Source organism: Lampetra fluviatilis, chromosome 78 (assembly GCF_964198595.1).
Source record: "Lampetra fluviatilis chromosome 78, kcLamFluv1.1, whole genome shotgun sequence".
Lineage (NCBI taxonomy): Eukaryota > Metazoa > Chordata > Hyperoartia > Petromyzontiformes > Petromyzontidae > Lampetra > Lampetra fluviatilis.
In genome coordinates this window covers 3,003,478-3,024,811 of record NC_136352.1, presented here as the reverse complement: position 1 = coordinate 3,024,811, position 21,334 = coordinate 3,003,478, and the positions used below count along the sequence as shown (strand labels likewise).

The following is a 21,334-nucleotide window of genomic DNA, read 5'->3' as shown; positions in this document are numbered from 1 at the left end:
GTTGGGATCGACCTACAGGGGCCATTTCCGCGATCCCGCCGGGGTAACCAGTATATCCTCGTAGCGGTGGAGTACTTCACACGCTATCCCATGGCGGTGGCCATCCCCGGCGGCCCTTGTGGTCGCCCAGGAATTTGTGGAGCACTACGTACTTAAACATGGGATCCCCGAACGAGTCATTACCGACCAAGGTAGTGAGTTCGAGGCAGAGCTGTTTCTGGTGCTGTGCCGGGAGTTCAGAATCCAGAAGGACCGAATCACGGCGTACCACCCCCAGGCGAACCGTATGGTGGAGCGTTTGAACCAGACCACCAACCAGCAGGACTGGGACGAACACCTCCCTAATGTCCTGTTCCCCTATACCACCACAGTACACACGTCGATGGGACAGACCCCGTTCTTAATTATGTTTGGCCGTGAGTTTCTTCTACCCGCAGATTTGCTGTTCGGCGTTCCCCCACCACAACCGGAGCAAGGGAGCCGCCCCATGGAGCACTTGATGGAGACTCTACGAGGGGCCGTGCCTACCCGCAAGGGGAGGCCGCGCATCGGTGGCAGGAGCAGGGCGCCCGACCCCGTATGGAGCCCCCCTTCTTTTCGGAAGTCTCTAAGGCGTGGCTGCACACCCCTCGCCTCGGGGCGGGACAGGTGGGGAAACTAACGACCTACTGGCGCGGACCCTGGACCGTGGTGCGGCAGATTTCCCCCTGGACGGTGCTGATCCAGGGTGGGGAGAGGGGCCGAAAGATAGTGGTCAACGTCCGCCGATTAAAACTATGGAAGGCAGCCCCGGCGAGGGAGGACCCCGCCATTTGGGTGCCCCGAAATCCTGTTGTCCCCACACCCCTCGTGCTCGGGGGCCTCGCACGCTACATGGGCCCCGCAAGGCCCTGGCCCGGCCGGGTGATGGCGGGGGCGACGGCCCCTAAACCCTTCGGCCTCTGAGTTTGTTCCCCAGCCCACAGGTGCCGAGGGACAAAAGGAGCCACTGGAGTGGAGAAGGAGACCACCGCGGGAACCCCCGAGGACGGAGCCACCACCCCCGAGGCCAGCCATGAAGGCCGGGCGAGTCCCAAGGACCCCGCGGCGCTACCTCGTGGGGGCAGCCCAGGCGAGGTGCTCCAGTCAACCCGGGACGGGGACAGGCACCTCGGGGGGCTATGTGATGCCACAGTGGCGAAGCCGCTCTGCCGGCGCCGCACCCGCGATGCCCACCCCACGGAGCGGCCTGGCCGACGCTGCTCTTCCCACCTGGAGCCTCGCGGGAAAGTCACCTGGCCTACATGTTTTCACCCAGGAGCCCTCCTCGTGGGGAACCTCCACGGTGTCCTGGGGCCAGGGAATTGACCGAGGCTTCCCCGAGGTTAAATGGCACTGTGGCGCCGTGAATTAACGTGAAATTACACGGTCATGACGAGGCTACTCAGCCACCTCGGTTAAGACAAACAACACAGACGGGTTAGCAGGCAGGTAGGGGGCGGAGCCACGAACAGCGGAAAACCACAGAAAGCATCTGATTGAAATGGTGGCTGATTTGTATAGCATATGTTAATGATCCACGTGCAATGTATGTGTATGTAAGACTTTATCTATGTGAGGAGTGGTGGCGCAGTTATATCACTGCATTATGAATTCAACAATTAGAGTTTGATAATCGTCGACAGCAAACATCATTAATAAGTGAAAGTTGAACTTATTATGGACTTCTATGTTGATTGATCCTCAATTAATTACATGGTGAAGTGAGGAAACATTAATACTGAATACTGAGCAGATGAAGGCGGCCAGGCATGGTTCTGGACACACCATCACATTTTTACCATGCCAGTGTGTGAGAGTGTCAAGTTTGTATCTGTTGTAAAGTATATTAACTCCATTGAACACGCAGGTTAAATCAAAACAATTGTTTATTTCTGTTTTCTTCGGGAACTTTTTCTAAGAATGAATAAAGTCAAGAAATTAACACAGCACATTTCCAGCTGAAGTTAGATCTGTTCATCAAAGCATTCAAACAATTCTGAGCCTCGCTTCACGCCTCTAAGTTGCGATTTAACATTAATACAAATAGTATTATGTTCAACATCCTTTGCTATGTTTGCTGAATTTTTGTTATAAATATTCTCTTTGTAGCCAGACAGCCAAAATTGTGTGCTTGGAGTTTTGGTTTGACATAAATTTTGAAGATACTAGGGTTTACAGGCATATGTATGACCATTAGCCCTCTCATTGTGTGCCTTAACAGCCCGTGTGATGAATTTGGGAATCTTTTTTACTATATCATGAATATATGAAAAAGTATAGACGTGTAAGTCATGTGTGACTGTGTATATTGCACTTCCTCTGCAGAATTGGTCTGATGGAGGAAAGGCACTCAGCGCAGCTCGGTACAAGGAAACAGCACGGATTGTACTGGAAATTTGACACAGCACCAGGGAACTCACACAGGAGAGAACCCCTTCATGTGCACTGTGTGTGAGAAGAAATTAGCATGTTTATCAGTTCTTCAGAGCCACCAGAGAACACACCGAAAAATTGCCCTTCAAGTGCAGTGCGTGTGGCAAAGCATTTTCAGTTTCATCTGCTCTTAATAAACACCAGAGTACACACACAGGAGAGAAACCCTTCAAGTGCAATCTTAGACGTGGTTTAGTTGTAATATATTGAAGGTGGAGGGCTTACCAGCCCCTCACACCCATCCAGAGCCCCCATTTAGCTGATGTGGTAGCTACGAATGCCCCGAGGGGAAAGGCTAATCGGAATTGGTCCTCCCCCCACAGCACTGTCCACAGTTACAAGAACAACAACCGCCATTCGCCACTAAGTGGCGGTGACGTCACCATGGCGTTTGTGCCAGGCCATGTGCACGGGATAGACCCAGGTGCCATGGGTCTACTGACTCAGTTGACTGGCCAATGCACCACCTGTACCCCCGACTGTGCAACACACAGTGTACACGCACACACACAAGTGTGTACACATACACATTGCATACACAGTGTACACACACACAGTGTACACACACAATAATGTTCACGTTGTTGTTGAGCTCACGCACCCAAGGGGTCTCTGTTCAAGAGAGGCAACAATATAAATGTAATCTAAATAAACTTAAACTCTAACTCTGATCTCGTTCTCTGACGTCACCACTCATTAACTTGGCGTGAGACGCCAGGGAGAGCTGTTCCCTGCTAGTGACGTCATGTCACCAAGGTATTTAACCCCCCAACCCCCCCCTCTACCGCGCTTTTGAGCGTGACGTCACGTCTAGTTGGTCACTGTCGATTTCGGTTCCAGTAAAAATCCTTTTTTGCTAAAAGCCACGCCCAGTCACTGGCGGTTCATTAACATAATTTATTCAGGATAACCGTCGCAAGTTTATTGCAACGGGTTTACCAGCCAAGCCCAATCACCCCACATGGGCCCGGCTTATTAACATAATTTATTCAATTACACCGCAGTTTGTTGGGGGAGGGGATTGTGTGATGAACTCCGCTAGTGACGTCATGTCACCTCCTGCTGCCGCGTGACGTCACGATATATCCGGAAGCTGCTGCACCGCGCGCGCTCACTGAGATCCGAGGTGAGAAGTTCACATCGTGGTTGTTGTTGTCGTTGTGGTTGTTGTTGTCGTGGTTGTTGTTTACCCAGGTAGAGCCTCGCTCCTCTCGTAGGGATATCAATTGAGTAGCAGCGAGTATGGAATCGATGTCCATGTTGGAACATTACAACGCGGGGCCTAGCCATGCGGGGCCTTGCCTCCTGCCCTCGCCTGATTGCATTTGCTTTAATTCTCTGCTTAAGTTTTATTTGTTTTCATCTGGCTCACTACTTTGGAACTTTGTTTCTTTTAAATATTTCGACAGTTTTTTTTTTATCTTACCAGGCCAAGCCCACTTCAGCTGCTATACCGCTCTTGTTTTCAGAAGCGACCAGCCCACAACAAAGTGGCTTATCAACGTGTGGAAATGTCTGTCGGTCAAATACTCTAAACGCGTGGTGATGTTGACTCTTAATGTGGAGGGGAAAACCGGAGGAAAATCCACGCGACCACGGGGAGCGAGAGAGACACGCAAACTGCCAATATACAGGAGGGGTCGCGATCGAAACCACCACCTCCTGTAAACCAGGAGAGGCAGTTAACATCTCCCAGCCACCATGGTGCACACTCGAGTACATGACCACAATGAGTCTCAGCACTCTAATTCAGGAGCGTTCTGCCGAGTTGGTTTTGCTGATGCACCCTTTAGACCGATGGACAACTATTTTTATGATAATTATTTTTTTACCCTTTTATCTGGCAACAAAACTGACACCTTTTTTACGAGGAGTCATGTTTGCATAGACCACAATACCTGTAGTGTCATTGATCTTTCTCCACATTTAGAAACATGCATTTTGAGAATTTGGCTGCAAAACATTTCCATATTATAACAAAGTAAGTTGAGCTATCATTTGTGTCCAGGTCGATTCTGAAAAAGAGCTATGCAGCTCAGATGGCCTCACCTGGTAAAATAAAAAAAAGTGTACTGTGTTTGAGGGTTTTCCAATTTAACTTCTTATTTAGCAATTAAAGATTATTTTTCAGGAGGGTCTTGCATTGGACTGTTTGACCACCACCAAATATATTTTGAGTTTAGGTTTGGGAGAAAAACGGAAAACCCAGTGGAACACCAATGCTGACGGTGACGGCCGACGCCAGGATAGCGGCCACAGGCTCGAAGCGAGGGCAACCCGGCTCTTGTCCCAAGAAAGGAATCCGCTCCCCGCTGCCCTCCACGGTGGCGCATCGCTGGCGGGGCTGCACGCTGAGCCCCAACTTTCCCAGGAGGTCGGTACCTGCAATACACTCGTGGCATAACACGCTCGACACGTATAACTCCTGGTTACACACCGGGTGTCCGAGGCGACCCTTAAGGGTGACCCTCCCCAGCAGTCCTATCCCACTTCCACTTGCAGTGTGCAGCGCACGATCCGGGGCCTGTCGGCGGCTCACGTCAACCCCGACCACGCTGCAATGTGTTGCACTCACGAGTGACGTTACCGCCCCCCGTGTCCAGCAGAATCCGGGTACGCCGCCTGTTCACCTGCCCTTCCACGAGTGACGTGGCCCCCATTATTCCTGCCACCAGTTCCCGCAGCCAGTCACCCGCAGTCATCTGGCGCACTTTTGGCATCATCTGGTCCAACCCATGTGAGACTAGGCTCTAAGGAAAGCCGTCTCAGGTGTGGACCAATCAACTTCAAGGATAGTGCACATGACTCATTGTAAAAAGGTGTCAGTTTTGTTGCCAGATAGAAGGGTAAAAAACCAATTATCATATTTTTACTGGCAAATGAGGTTCCCATAGTGTGGTAGTTGTTGTTTACCCAGGTAGAGCCTCGATCCTTCTCTGTCTTGTAGGGAAGCCGCTTTGGATTGCACCAATCTTCGATTTCACATTAACATGCTAATTTATTACATTAACATCACTAGCCCCGGCCACTTCTTTATGACCCTTGGGCTACACCCATTTCAAACCTTTTACAACAGTCTGCCTCAGCAGAAGACCATGCATTTTCTATCAGAGTGTTTTTGTTTGCATTCTGACCACACGGGGGAAACCTATTATCATATTTTGGTACTGGCAAAGGTCCCGTGATGAAATATTGCAGTATATTAGAGGTGAGCTGTGCGTGTGCAGAGAGGACGGCAAGGAGTCGGAAGTGAATTAATTTTGTGGCAAAAATGCAGGCCTGATAATATGTAAGGATGTGGTAAATGAGAAAAAATATAGCAGCAGCGGGGTGTTGGAGTGTGCAGGTGTTACAGGTGTTGAAGGTGAACAGGTAAGCTAAAAATTGTGTGAAAAACATAATAACTTACCCTTGAGTACGCGTGGAATTTTTGATGTGTGTATGTTTCATTGTGTTGGCGCAATTTGGTTCTCAAAAAAACACAAAGTCTGCTTTATTTATATACAGTTATACTCATCTTGGAATGTTTTGTATACGGTTTCTCCACATTTATTTCAGTAATTTAGTTTCTTGGGAATACAGTACAGTACTTATTTAAATTGTGATGTATATTTTATATGCCGTTTACCTAACCGCATTTTTTAGGTAAGGCTTAAATATCGGCATTTTAGCTTTCGCACGGCACTTTCCAAGAATGTAACCTCCGCGCTATTCAAGGGGCTGCTGTATTTTTTGTCCATCAGCTATAGCACAGGAGTACGGATTTTCAGCAGAAACTAGATCTCTGCTTTCTTGGTGTAATTATGGCCTATAGTACCATAAAGAGGCTTGGGGTTTTGGATTATTTTTTTGTTTTCGATATCTCTGCCTCTGCTCACATTCGTTGAGGATTTTAAGATTTTTTTGGCTGGCCCATCTAAAGCTGCGTGACCAGGAGTCGGATCCCTTTCCTGTTCAATTTGGCTTGTGGCCGAAATTGCCTCTGGCCCCATGCATTACATTACATAGCATTTTCAAATAATGATGTATTTTGAGAAGCTCACAATGGGCCTATAAAAAAATGCATTTCATACAGTAACAATGATACGCTAATCGATACCTGGTTATAGTCAAGGGATCGTCCCCTGCTGGTCAACCATGTTACGCATGTTGATGATCTGGTCATGGCTACTCAATGATATTGAGTTGGAGAATCGTGTTCTGTACCTGGAGAATTCCATGACGAAATGGGGTCTTGCATATGTTCTACAAAAAGATCACCTCCCTGGGAAAATCTTGACCAAAAGCTTTCGTAACTGCAGGAATTCATATTCTTTGGGTCTTTCGATTAAGTGACGTGACTTTACCGAAAGACCCAAAGAACACCTCCCTGGGAATTTAATGTCATACAACACTGCACCTGCTCAGCTGACCATACATAATCAGGTCGTTCTACACGTGGTGGAGGAGCTCCTATACCTGGTTAATGTGTTCATGACCAGCTCTGGTTTGGCATCCAAAGTCTCACTTCGAATTAGTCTAGCAGCATTCTTTCATTAGGCTCTGTAACACTATGTGGAAGCTGCCTGGACTTTTTTACATACAAAGCTGTGAGTGTCCATCGCCAAGGTCTAGTCCATTGCAAAGGTCTCGTCAAAAAACAGGCAATTGTCTACATTATAGACTGCCAATAAACTCACCGAGGTTAAGAACCAGGCTACAGTCTACATTAGTCTTTTTTTTCTTCTATTGACTTTATTTGTATTATTATTTTCTATGTACGTGAATTTACCGAAATAACCAAAGAATATGAATTCCCGCTATCACAAAAGTTTTAAGTCAAGATTTTCCCATTGAGGTGATATTTTTGTAGAACATATGCAAGGCCCCATTTCGTCATGGAATTCAACAGGTACAGAACAAGATTTTATAAGAATGGATACAGTCAGGAAATTAACACTGCACATATGCAGCTGAAGTTAGATCTGTTCATCCTCGCATTCAAGCTCATCTGAGCCTGGCTTCACACCTCTAAGTTGCAAATGAACATTAATTTATACATTTCTGCATAATACAAATAATATTCTTTTCAACAGCCTTTCCTATGTTAGCTAATTTTTCTTAAATAAATATTCCTGTCGTAGCTAGACAACCGAAATTGTGTGCTTGGAGTTTTTGGTAAACATTCATTTTGAAAACACTAGGGTGTCCAGGCATGTTTATGACCATTTGCCCTCTCATTGTGTGCCTTAACAGCCCGTGTGATGAATTGGGGAATCTCTTTCACTATATCATGAAAATATGAATATGTATAGACGTGTAAGTCATGTGTGACTGTGTATATATGCATTCCTCTTTGCCTCATACTCACATAGATGGTGTGGATATGTTTTTCTGTCTGCAGCTCACGCTTGTTCTGCAGAATTGGCCTGATGGAGCAAAGGCACTCAGCGCAGCTCGGTACAAGAAGGAAACAATGCGACCAGAATGCAAACACCATGGATCGTACTGGAAACTTGACACAGCACCAGAAAACACACAAAGGGGAGATACCCTTCAAGTTCAGTGTGTGTGAGAAGGCATTTTCAGATTCATCTACTCTTAAACAACACCAGAGAACACACACAGGAGAGAAACCTTTCAAGTGCACTGTGTGTGGGAAGGCGTTTGCAAAGTCATCAACTCTTCAGACCCACCAGAGAACACACACAGGATATAAACCCTTCATTTGCAGTGTGTGTGGGAAGGCATTTTCAGATTCATCTACTCTTAAAAATCACCAGAGAACACACACAGGAGAGAAACCTTTTAAGTGCACTATGTGTGGGAAGGCGTTTGCACAGTCATCAAATCTTCAGACCCACCAGAGAACACACACAGGAGAGAAACCTTTCAAGTGCAGTGTGTGTGGGAAGTCATTTGCACAGTCACCACATCTTCAAAGACACCAGAGAACACACACGGGAGAGAAACCCTTCAAGTGCAGTTTGTGTGATAAGGCATTTCCAGGTTCATCTACTCTTAAAAATCACCATAGAACACACACAGGAGAGAAACCCTTCAAGTGCAGTGTGTGTGGGAAAGAATTTTCAGATTCATCTACTCTTAAACAACACCAGAGAACACACACAGGAGAGAAACCCTTCAAGTGCACTCGGTGTGGGAAGGCGTTTGCACAGTCATCAATTCTTCACACCCACCAGAAAACACACACAAGAGAGAAACCCTTCAAGTGCACTCGGTGTGGGAAGGCGTTTGCACAGTCATCAATTCTTCACACCCACCAGAAAACACACACAAGAGAGAAACCCTTCAAGTGCAGTGTTTGTGGGAAAGCGTTTGCACAGTCATCAAATCTTAAAAAACACCAGAGAACACACAAGCATCAGAAAAACCACAAGAAGTGTATTCTGAAATCAGCTTGTGAAAGCCAAAGTGCTGCAATGACCCCATTGTTCATGAAACAAGAAGACAATCCCAGCCTGGACACTTTGAAAGGTATCAAGGTGAAATATGAAGAGGCGAAGGTGAAATGTGAAGAAGTAACAGTGAGGAGCGTAGAAGTGAAGGTTAAATTTGAAGATGATTCAACTCCAAAATTGGACCTTCACATAGATGGAGGCAGTGTGAAGCAGGAACTAAATTCTGACTGTGTGGCAGAGCGAGGCAACTCCCAGGAGTTTGTGGATGTGGAGGTGTGGGTGGGCTTCTTAGACAATACAACGTCAAATGGAGACCAGGTAGATGTGCAAGCTTCAGACAATTAAGCTCCAATGGATGCACCTTTGTCACAGGCCTTTCTAATGAATATAATGTGAAGTTGAACACTCAATTTCTAGGTTCAAACTGCAGTGTAAGAGTGGCCAGTATTTGTGGATCTGTGGGTTGGGTCGTTCTCGAATCCGGAGCGACTCATGTGTTTTCTAACATGTCATCTTAAACACTCGAAGGGTGCCCATAATGGGCATCTGCCCCTGTGTGCCACAAGGTGACCGTTCACTGGCCTGTATGTGGATATGAGTTTGTAAGTCTGGGACGATGATTGATATGCCAGTCGGATTTGAACCTTGAACCTCTGCAACAAATAGAGAATGTACTACTACTTGGCTTCCCTCTATAAGAATGCTGCACATATAGGCCTAATCTTGTCAGAGATCAACTTATAAATACGTTGTAATGTGATGCAGTACATTTCATTATAGTAATAACATGTTGCCAATGTGCCTTTTGATTATTTTGAATCATAATTGAAAGAATGCTTGTCTGTTTCTGTACGTACATGCAACATTTTGTGTATTAATGTCAAACATGGAATATGTGATGTCAGGACAAAGTGTCTGTTTTGGTGGTAACCTTTACAAAAGCTCACGTGAGAGCTGTTATTTTTGTGATGCGGGTCAAAGAGTATTTTTGTGAATCAGGAAGCATCTGACTCTGGTGCAACTCATTGTCTTTGAAATCGGAAGCATGGATCATTCATCTAACCTATAAGACTAATTTTTCGTCTGTCCGTCCGTCTGCGTACGCTCGCGGGGGATATGGCTCACGGACCGTGGGGTTTGTCGAGACGTTTTTTTTGCCGGGAGGCACGCCCCGAGCCCCACGGTGGGAATAGGCATTTCCGTTTTTCGTCCCTAAACTTTAAAGCGATTTAATTATCGATTTAGTGCGATTTCTCTTAATTTATTTATTTAGCACGCCGTTGCGCATGCGCGAGACGCTGACCGAGGGTTGCCCCTGGCAACGGGCAGCGCGCCGTCACTGCAGGGTGGACGCCATTTCTCACTCGCGTTAAAAATATGCGCACACATTTACACGCGACGCTGAGGTAAATACATCAAAGTTTCACGTCCTCTTCTCCTCCCACCCCAATGTGTGCAATTACTATTATAGGGTCGGTAGATGATAAAATTATAGAGATTAGACTTATTCTAGCGCGGGGGGAGGGGGGGTAGCGGCCCAGCCCCCAGCCTCGCCCGACTGGGCAATCTAGGCGAGGCCGAAGGCTCTGCACGGGACTAGGCCTCGACACCCCACACTTGTTAGAGTCGATATACCCAGCGTTGCCCGGGGGAAAAATACATTTAAAAACTTCTGAAAACTTTAAAACATAACAGAGCAATGAAAATAAAACTCAGTAAATTAAAATAAACCCGAGCGCGCCAAGAATCGATTCTTTAAATATAGACTGTACAAATAGTTATTAAGCTGGGTGAGTGTACTGGCAGTCAGGAATGTAGACTATAGCCTGGTTATTAAGCAAAGTGAGTGTACTGGCAGTCTATAATGCAGACTGTCGCCTGGTTATTAAGCTGGGTGAGTGTACTGGCAGTCTATAATGCAGACTGTAGCCTGGTTATTAAGTAAAGTAGCAGGTACCACCACAGTCAGTATGCACTGCTGTAATCATAGCAGGTGCCACCACAGTATGCACTGCTGTCATCATAGCAGGTACCACCACCACAGTACTGCTGTGATCATAGCAGGTACCACCACAGTCGGTATGTACTGCTGTCATACCAAGTACCACCACAGTCGGTATGTACTGCTGTCATAGCAGGTATCACTACAGTATGTACTTCTGTCATAGCATGTACCACCACCACAGTATGTACTGCTGTCATCAAAGCAGGTAACACCACAGTATGCACTGCTGTAATCATGGCAGGTTCCACCACCACAGTATGCACTGCTGTGATCATAGCAGGTCGCCACCACAGCAGTATGCACTGCTGTATTCATAGCCTGTACCACCACAGTCGGTATGCACTGCTGTCGTGAAAGCAGGTACCACAGTCAGTATGCACAGCTGTAGTCATAGGATACCACCACAATCAGTATCCACTGCTGTAATCATAGCAGGTACCACCATAGTCAATATGCACTGCTGTAGTCATAGCAGGTGCCATCACTGTCAGTATGCACTGCTGTAGTGATAGTAGATACTGCTATCGAGTTGGTAGATACTGCTATATAGAGTTAGTAGATACTAAAACAGTCAGTATATACCACTAGTCAGTCAATACTTCTACAGTCAGTATATACTACTATACAGTCAGTACATACTAGTACGGTGAGTAGCTATTAGAGTCCATAGATACTACTATAGAGTGAGTAGATCTTGCTATAGAGTTAGTAGTTACTACTATAGTCAGTGGATACTACTATAGTCAGTGGATACTACTATACAGTTGTTACTACTATAGAGTCGGTAGATGCTACTGTAGGCCCAGTAGATACTACTACGGTCAGTCGTTACTACAATCAGTAAATAATACTCCAGTCAGTAGCTACTACTGGCTCAGTAGATACTACTGTACAGTCAGTAGATACAACTACAGAGTCAATAGATACGACTTCCTCTGTTGTATGTAGGGTGGTGTAAATATAAATTTTGAGGGGGGTGTCCACAATTTTTGGAAACCTTTTACATCAACTATTTACCCCACAATTTCTACAACTTTTTGGACTTTTGCAAGCTTCTTATAATTTTGTTGGTGGAGAAATGTACAAACGGCCCAGCGGGCTTTCACAATACCTTAGTATCTGTGTGTGTATATGTAAGGTTTTTAAGAGACAACAAACTCCGTGATAAGAAAGCTCAGCGAATCGAGTCTCTCACCTTTCTGAAGAGATGCCGCGACTCTAAGGTAATACCAATCGCATTTACTCTAACCTCTGCTGCTGTAACTCATTCCACAAGTAGTGACTAATCCCATATCTGCATTTCCATAAATATGCTAAATTCCTCTTGATATGCAAATTCCTTTGTCAAGGCACTCTTCCCCCTCCAACCCAGCTTAAATATACGCTGCCAAGCCTGGTGGTGTTCATTCAGACGCTGTTTTTCCGACAGACCTGTTCTTCACCTGAGGACGGCTGCTTGCGTTGTGGCCGAAACGTCGTGAGAATTCCCTACTACGTGACTTTACCGAAAGAACCAAGAAGATGAATCCCTGCAGTCACGAAAGCTTTATATCGAAATTTTTAAGAGAAGTTTTTAAAGATATTTTTCGCCCGGGCAACGCCGGGTACTTACCGCTAGTACCTAATAAATGAAACTGAAAGCTTAAAAACATATTCTGGAACAAGCGTCGTGGGGACGTCACCGCCACTTCGTGGTGAATGGCGGTTGTTGTCTTCTTGCGGCTTCCGAGGTGCTGCGTTCCTTGTAACGAAAATACCTCAGGTCCCCAGCAGGGGCGCTCTCGGCTGCTTCGTCAGTCTCTCTCCGAGCTGAGGTGCTTGCCGAGTCGGCACGCTGGTCACTCGTGCTGGCAGGTGTTGTATGTGTCGGGTTATGAAATTTTGATGGAAATTAATGAAAATTAATAATTTTGCGAAAAATGCGCAAATCGCATTAATTATGTTAATGTGTGTATTAACATGCATAAATTATGATAATGCGTGTAATGATATGCATAAATTATGATGGTGTGAGTAATTGTATGCATAAATTATGATAATCGCGGAGATAATCGTAGTAATTTATGCGGATGCTTGCGATGATGTTAATGTGAGCAGTTGTGGTAATTAGGCTCAGCTTCGTTTATCCAGAGTTATGTCAATCCGGATAACACGATGATCAATGATTAAACGTTTACCGATTATCCTAGTGTGTGTTATGATATTTAGGTCTCCATTTTCATATCTCATCACAGGATACAGTTATCAAGAATAAGATGGTTTTGCATGGACTTGGAAAGAAGCACTCGAACAGTTGGTGTTAAGCAATTTTATTCTAACAAGCATGTGACATTCTATCATGCAGGTCGAACATGCGTCAATAATTCATGATTAACCAAACCCCTATGCATTTTCGATATTGTGCATTCGACTAATATGGATAACTAAAATTCTTATGCAATTACGAGATTAAGCATTGACTAAAATGAATGAATAAACACTTATGCATTTACTAAATTGAATAACTCAAAAACTCTTATGCATTTAACGAACTGAATGACTAAAGAAAAAAAAACCTCCTAACAACCAGGCATCTCATTAGTTCGTTTTGGTATCGATCACAATCGGCGACTGGCCGAGTTTGAAACCAAGCATGACACACTTCATTTTGCGGTAAGAAAAAGCACTTATTGTATCCCAGAGGCGAAAGTATATGTCAATAGATTCGTCGGCAAGTGTGAAATCCTTTTAACGGAAGGTTGGAGTCAATGGTGGGTGCGGCGTGTTGCGGGAGAGCGAATTTGGCTCGGTTTTAATTAATTCTTCCGCGAGACTCTAAGACAAAGAAAACTGGTTTGACAAGATTTTCTCTCTTTGTGCACGGTCGATTCGCAATGAGGATTTCGAGGGTTTTAGTTTGCATCGACGAATCTATTGGTCGTTTATGCGATAAGAGAAACAAAAAAAAGGCAAGAAAAAAACTTCACCCTCTTATAACCGACGGATTCTTAATTACTCAGAGGGCCACGATTCCTTACGGCCAGCTGGTGTTCAAACTTTATAATTAGTCTTCTGATGATTGTCTAGGGTTGGTCCCATTGTGAGAGAGGTGGATTGTCTCTTGGATAAATTCTTGCATGCCCCGCGGGAAGTAGGTGTGTGCGTGTGTGTGTATGTGCTTCCTGGAGGTTGTGAGTGGGGGAGGTGATACGACCCTGGTTCGCAGATTCCTCTCGCCCGTGCGGGTTGCAGCCGCGACTTTCTCCGCAGGGAGGTGAGCGGCGGCGCTTGGCGGCGCTTGGCGGCCCTCGGTAGCTGACGGCGCGGTGGCGCGTTCTTTGTAGCTGACGGCGCGGTGTCGCGCTCTCGGTAGCTGACGGCGCGGTGGCTCGCTCTTTCTCTCCACTGCTGGATGACGAGTCGGTTCTCGTTGGTTGTCGCTCTGGCGATGAACGATGCTTTCGTTCGTTGCTGGTATTGACGTTGGGTTGAAGTTGTTGGCTCGAGAGTGATAGCTGGAATCTCCGTCCGTTTCACTCGCAGCTCGGCGGCTCAGTGTAGTAATTCTTCTTAGGTGGTGCAGACCTCAGCTTGTCAATGCACGTCGCTACCCCGCGAACCTCGTCATTTTGGATGACGGAAGAGCTCCTTCGTTGTTGGCGACGAGATGAGATGGGGGGCCTGAGCCCCGGTGAGAGAGATGGAGGCCTGAGCCCCGGTGAGGATCTGTTTGGTGGGGCCCGTGGCCCGGACGAAGTGTGATGGGGCCAGAGGCCCTGACGATCTGTGATGGGGCCAGAGGCCCTGACGATCTGTGATGGGGCCAGAGGTCCTGACGATCTGATGGTGGGGCCCGTGGCCCAGACGATCTTAGTTGAATGGATTTTTTTCCGGCTTATATTGAGAAAAATCCCCTCCGTTTCCCGAGTTGTTCAAAGTCTGTCATAAAACCTTCCTGTGTGTGACCATCTGCATCCGTGTGTGTGTCCGTCCGTGTGTTTCGCGTGCGTTTATTAGCTTTGAAGACACAGCTGTTGTCGTTCTGGAAGAGGGGGGGGCTCGTGACGGCGCCAACGAAGTTATACATTAGCCAGACCGATGATTCGCGTCGAGTTATATATATATATAAAAGAGATATTCGAATCCATGTTTTTGTTACTGAATAATATTTGTCGCGAAAACCTACGCGTTAAGCGAGCTTAATTATTTCCTCCCTCGCTCGGGGATCATATCTTTTGTCTCACATAGCTTAAGTTGTTTTGGTTTGGAAGTTGAAATGCGACTTATTCCATTATGCCCCAGTTATGCCGAAACCGTGTTCCCGATGTTTCATCGTGACCCGATCTCTCATGGAGATGTTATTCCTTGCGTGTGCAATTTTTGCTGTCCGTGTTGTGGGAAGACAAAGACGGTTGTTTGCAGTGTGGAAGCACCCGGCGCATGCTTTTATTTATTTATTTTCTGAGAACGTGTTAATTTCCTTTGAGCCATTGCCCGGGAGTTTTATTGGTGTCATTCCCCGGCTTTGTGCCTGTGTGTGGAGATCCTCTCGGAAAGAAAAAGATGGCCGTGATTACCCTCTTTCATGCCCTATTTCCTTTGAAATGAGGTGTGCGCACATCTGTGTTAGTGTGTGGGGGCGTGTCCGTTCTCACGTTGCCCCGTGTCTATTAAAAAAACGATATTATCTATGTTGGCAGAATAATTCTTAAAAAAATATTAATTTTAAAATTAAAAAGGGGGGCATATACACAACAGTCCGCCCTTTTGAAAATTATCAGGGGTCGATTTGGCCACTGGCGAATTTTCAAACAAAGTAATGCCCCCTTTTTATGTCATGCATCCCATCAGCCGCCCTTACTCTCGGCGGTTATTTCTTACAACGCGCGTGCACGTATTACAATCTTAATCTGGTTACATCTGAATTAGCAAAGGAAATAACAACCGTTAACATCGATATTGCGTTACATTGGTTCTCGTACATCATAATTCCGACGAATATTCATTTTTGTTTTTGCTTAACATGGTTACATTTGAATTAAGCAAGGAAAATAACAACACGTTAAAACATCGATATCATCAGTTACATGGTTCCCATACATCATAACTCCGACGAACTTCATCTTTGTTTTTGTTAAATCCTGGGAAACGCTAGGTAGCGGTTTCGAACGCATTTATGCGTTACCTTCCTCATGTTGCCTGGTTTACCACTTATCACTTTGATAATTCGATCACGGTTTTCGGGTTCGTTTTTGTAATTTCCTCTCTCACTCTCTCGCGTCGTGGGAGTGTGTGGTGAAAAATTGTGCTGTACATAATCAGAATTCGCGCACACAACCCACTTTGACACTTGGTTCGTGTCATTCGCTCTCTCTGCGATTACATGCACATTTGCCGAGTTTGTGTGTCGATTTAATTCTGTCCCTCGTAATGTTGCCCTCTTTGTTTTTACGAGTGTGTTAGATTTTAACACCATTCCCGATATGTCATGAACATTCGTCTCCATTTTAGCACTCCGATCCACATACATTTTGGTTTCCCTTGGATATTTTCCATTCAAAGGCTCACGCCTGCGCTCCTCAGGGCGTGTCTCTGTGTTCTCTCTTTGTACTGTCCGATCACGCTTCAATGCAACCCTGTCCTTGTATTCGATCCGCGCGTCATTTACAGGAGCACTGTCCGCGTTTTTGCCCGCCCTGTCACTTGCAGCCTGCCTGTATTTCTCATTGAGCTCCGGGTTTAATACCTCGGCGGGTGGGGCGCGTGTTGGCCGCTCGCTCGCGCTCACTGTGGGTTGTTTATCATGTATTTGGACCGCATTCTGTGTTATTCCTCTATTCCCTCCTGGTATAGCCGGTGGAGGAATTGGTCGGAATTGGATCGATTGTGTTTGACCTCCCATCCTACGATTCTTCTGCATGTTCGCATCCATACCTCCGCGGTTTGTGTAACACCTTCCCGCTAGGTGGTTATCTTGCCATCTCTGTGCGTAATTTGAACCTTGCGTGTGTCGTGGGATGGGGTGTTGATATGGTTCTGTTCTGAACCTCTCCCTCCTACGATTCTCGTACATTTTTGGCCCAGTGTTTTTCCCATTTGGGTGCCAAATTTTTTTTGGATTGTTACTTCGCCATCTCTGTGGGTAATTTTGACCTAGTGTGTGTCGTGGCATGGGGTGTTGGTATGGTTCTGTTCTGAACCTCCCCCTCCTGCGATTCCTCTGAATGTTCGGCTTTGTGCCGCTCTCATTCTCGTGCCAACCTCTCTCTGGTTTATTTTGCCACAGGTACGTGTGTGTTTGCTCTTCTAGGCATTGTGGGACTGTTCGGTGATTTTTATTCCTCTCTGAGAGGCTGGGTTCCTTATCCCTCTCCCTGTGTTCTGGATCCGAATTCTGATTCTTAGCTCTGTATAACCATGCCATGTACGCCTTGCTCTCTATGCGGCGTAAGGATGCGGTTTCTAGATTCAAAACCATTCTCACCCTTTCTGTAATCTCTGGGCTCAAGGATTCAAAAAACATAATTTTGAACATTTTATCTCCTTCGTGGTATTGATTCACATCGCCTGCGTAATACGCTCTTTTAAATTGTACGAGGTAGTCACGTGGATCTTGGTCCATGCCCTGGGTCATCGATTTTACAGCATAAAACCCTTCAGTGAGTGTCGAATATTCTCCAAACTTCCGAATCACTGCCAGGCTCAGTTGTTTAAAATCATTTCTAACCTTGTGTGGTAGTGACTTTACCCATGGAATAGAATCTTTATGTAAGCTTCGTTTCAACAAACTCGCTTTTTCATCCCGTCTCATCAGCCCTCTAATCATTGCCTCCTCTTCCACTGTCGCGATATGTGTGTGGATATCCATAGTCTTATTGTGGGGGTCAAAATCGGGAATTCTGACTAGAGCCTTGTCCATCAATTTAAGGGTTTTACTGTTGAATAAGTATTCCGAAAGTTGATCGCCGTCAGCGTCATCATCAAACAAGTTATCATCAGGCAATCTGTCACTTTTATCTGTTCTGTGTGGGGCGTGATTAAGCGGTGTGCATTTTCTGTGTGCGCGCCCAGTGCCGTGTCGCTCGTGTTGCCATTTCCCTTCAGTTTTTGCCTCTGCCCTTAGTGGAGCACGTCCTGTCGACTTTACTTTAACATTTTGCTTCCCTCTATCTGTGAAGTTGTCAATCTCACATGTTTTTGTTTGCATATGGATCTCTCCATCCCTTCTCTCGAATTGTGAGGGTTTCTGTTTGTCAAGGATTTTTTGTTCGATATCCATAATTTTTTTGCGATTAGTCCCTGGACTCTGTCCACGTACACAAGAGTGTGATTTACTGTTACTTCCATATTTATTCTGTGGATCAACGTCTGTGAGTTTCGCTGGTGTCGCGAGCACTGATTTCTCCTCCCTTACGATGGTGTGAGGACATTTTTCCTCGTTTATTAGAGACGATTTCTCTCCTGTTTCCTTTCCGAATTTTCCTTCATTCCACAATCCCTGTCTGTATGCCTGTGTGAAAAGGAATGAGTCCTGTCCTGCCTTCTCTGCAGCTTTTGCATCGTGTTCGCCTTCGTTACATTTTATCCAGTCAATTAGTTTCCCCCGAGGTGTGTTCGTGTTATCGATACAGCTCCCTTCCCATATGTCTCTCTGACTGTACTGCTTTGTAACAGATTGGTCGGTACGTTTTAATACGAGCTCCCCGTATCCCGTAACCCATTCAAAAATTATTCTTAATCCTAGCATCTTAGGTATGGCAAGAGTTACTTTGACAATTCCTTTTAGAGTGCATATAAAACAATTATCTCACAGAGTGTAGTCAGTTTGACTCGAGCTATTGTTATTTTCCGATTCAGAGTGCGTACCTCTAACACCATTTATCACAGGATGCAATCGGTTTGATACGATATTATCTTAATTCCACTGTCTCTGTTTCAACCTGCTATTCTGGGTTTTAACCTTAGAGGGCGTTTTTTTTGTTTTACGCCCGTTTACAATCACAATGCAATGTTTGGTCACGATATTCTGGTTAACACGAAGTGATTCATTCCATCATCCATGCAAAACACTGTCTGTGAGAGATCCCGGACGTGCCACCCATTATGTTGTATGTGTCGGGTTATGAAATTTTGATGGAAATTAATGAAAATTAATAATTTTGCGAAAAATGTGCAAATCGCATTAATTATGTTAATGTGTGTATTAACATGCATAAATTATGATAATGCGTGTAATGATATGCATAAATTATGATGGTGTGAGTAATTGTATGCATAAATTATGATAATCGCGGAGATAATCGTAGTAATTTATGCGGATGTTAATGTGAGCAGTTGTGGTAATTAGGCTCAGCTTCGTTTATCCAGAGTTATGTCAATCCGGATAACACGATGATCAATGATTAAACGTTTACCGATTATCCTAGTGTGTGTTATGATATTTAGGTCTCCATTTTCATATCTCATCACAGGATACAGTTATCAAGAATAAGATGGTTTTGCATGGACTTGGAAAGAAGCACTCGAACAGTTGGTGTTAAGCAATTTTATTCTAACAAGCATGTGACATTCTATCATGCAGGTCGAACATGCGTCAATAATTCATGAATAACCAAACCCCTATGCATTTTCGATATTGTGCATTCGACTAATATGGATAACTAAAATTCTTATGCAATTACGAGATTAAGCATTGACTAAAATGAATGAATAAACACTTATGCATTTACTAAATTGAATAACTCAAAAACTCTTATGCATTTAACGAACTGAATGACTAAAGAAAAAAAAACCTCCTAACAACCAGGCATCTCATTAGTTCGTTTTGGTATCGATCACAATCGGCGACTGGCCGAGTTTGAAACCAAGCATGACACACTTCATTTTGCGGTAAGAAAAAGCACTTATTGTATCCCAGAGGCGAAAGTATATGTCAATAGATTCGTCGGCAAGTGTGAAATCCTTTTAACGGAAGGTTGGAGTCAATGGTGGGTGCGGCGTGTTGCGGGAGAGCGAATTTGGCTCGGTTTTAATTAATTCTTCCGTGAGACTCTAAGACAAAGAAAACTGGTTTGACAAGATTTTCTCTCTTTGTGCACGGTCGATTCGCAATGAGGATTTCGAGGGTTTTAGTTTGCATCAACGAATCTATTGGTCGTTTATGCGATAAGAGAAACAAAAAAAAGGCAAGAAAAAAACTTCACCCTCTTATAACCGACGGATTCTTAATTACTCAGAGGGCCACGATTCCTTACGGCCAGCTGGTGTTCAAACTTTAATTAGTCTTCTGATGATTGTCTAGGGTTGGTCCCATTGTGAGAGAGGTGGATTGTCTCTTGGATAAATTCTTGCATGCCCCGCGGGAAGTAGGTGTGTGCGTGTGTGTGTATGTGCTTCCTGGAGGTTGTGAGTGGGGGAGGTGATACGACCCTGGTTCGCAGATTCCTCTCGCCCGTGCGGGTTGCAGCCGCGACTTTCTCCGCAGGGAGGTGAGCGGCGGCGCTTGGCGGCGCTTGGCGGCCCTCGGTAGCTGACGGCACGGTGGCGCGTTCTTTGTAGCTGACGGCGCGGTGTCGCGCTCTCGGTAGCTGACGGCGCGGTGGCTCGCTCTTTCTCTCCACTGCTGGATGACGAGTCGGTTCTCGTTGGTTGTCGCTCTGGCGATGAACGATGCTTTCGTTCGTTGCTGGTATTGACGTTGGGTTGAAGTTGTTGGCTCGAGAGTGATAGCTGGAATCTCCGTCCGTTTCACTCGCAGCTTGGCGGCTCAGTGTAGTAATTCTTCTTAGGTGGTGCAGACCTCAGCTTGTCAATGCACGTCGCTACCCCGCGAACCTCGTCATTTTGGATGACGGAAGAGCTCCTTCGTTGTTGGCGACGAGATGAGATGGGGGGCCTGAGCCCCGGTGAGAGAGATGGAGGCCTGAGCCCCGGTGAGGATCTGTTTGGTGGGGCCCGTGGCCCGGACGAAGTGTGATGGGGCCAGAGGCCCTGACGATCTGTGATGGGGCCAGAGGCCCTGACGATCTGATGGTGGGGCCCGTGGCCCAGACGATCTTAGTTGAATGGATTTTTTTCCGGCTTATATTGAGAAAAATCCCCTCTGTTTCCCGAGTTGTTCAAAGTCTGTCATAAAACCTTCCTGTGTGTGACCATCTGCATCCGTGTGTGTGTCCGTCCGTGTGTTTCGCGTGCGTGTTTGTCCGTGTGTTTATTAGCTTTGAAGACACAGCTGTTGTCGTTCTGGAAGGGGGGGGGGGGCTCGTGACGGCGCCAACGAAGTTATACATTAGCCAGACCGATGATTCGCGTCGAGTTATATATATATAAAAGAGATATTCGAATCCATGTTTTTGTTACTGAATAATATTTGTCGCGAAAACCTACGCGTTAAGCGAGCTTAATTATTTCCTCCCTCGCTCGGGGATCATATCTTTTGTCTCACATAGCTTAAGTTGTTTTGGTTTGGAAGTTGAAATGCGACTTATTCCATTAT

At 45.7% G+C, this 21,334-nt stretch overlaps 1 protein-coding gene and 1 pseudogene across 2 annotated transcripts in view; one reads left to right on the top strand and one right to left on the bottom strand.

Annotated features, from left to right (window-relative positions):
- Window positions 1-9,853, top strand: part of LOC144953587 (uncharacterized) — a 31,418-nt pseudogene extending 21,565 nt beyond the window's left edge. The window contains exons 4-8 of the transcript XR_013640843.1: window positions 131-648; window positions 966-1,116; window positions 3,506-3,580; window positions 4,638-4,828; window positions 7,838-9,853. The product of XR_013640843.1 is annotated as an uncharacterized LOC144953587 (transcript). The remainder of the gene's footprint in view (window positions 1-130; window positions 649-965; window positions 1,117-3,505; window positions 3,581-4,637; window positions 4,829-7,837) is intronic.
- Window positions 1-21,334, bottom strand: part of LOC144953546 (uncharacterized) — a 253,823-nt gene that overhangs the window by 161,940 nt on the left and 70,549 nt on the right. The window lies entirely within an intron of this gene.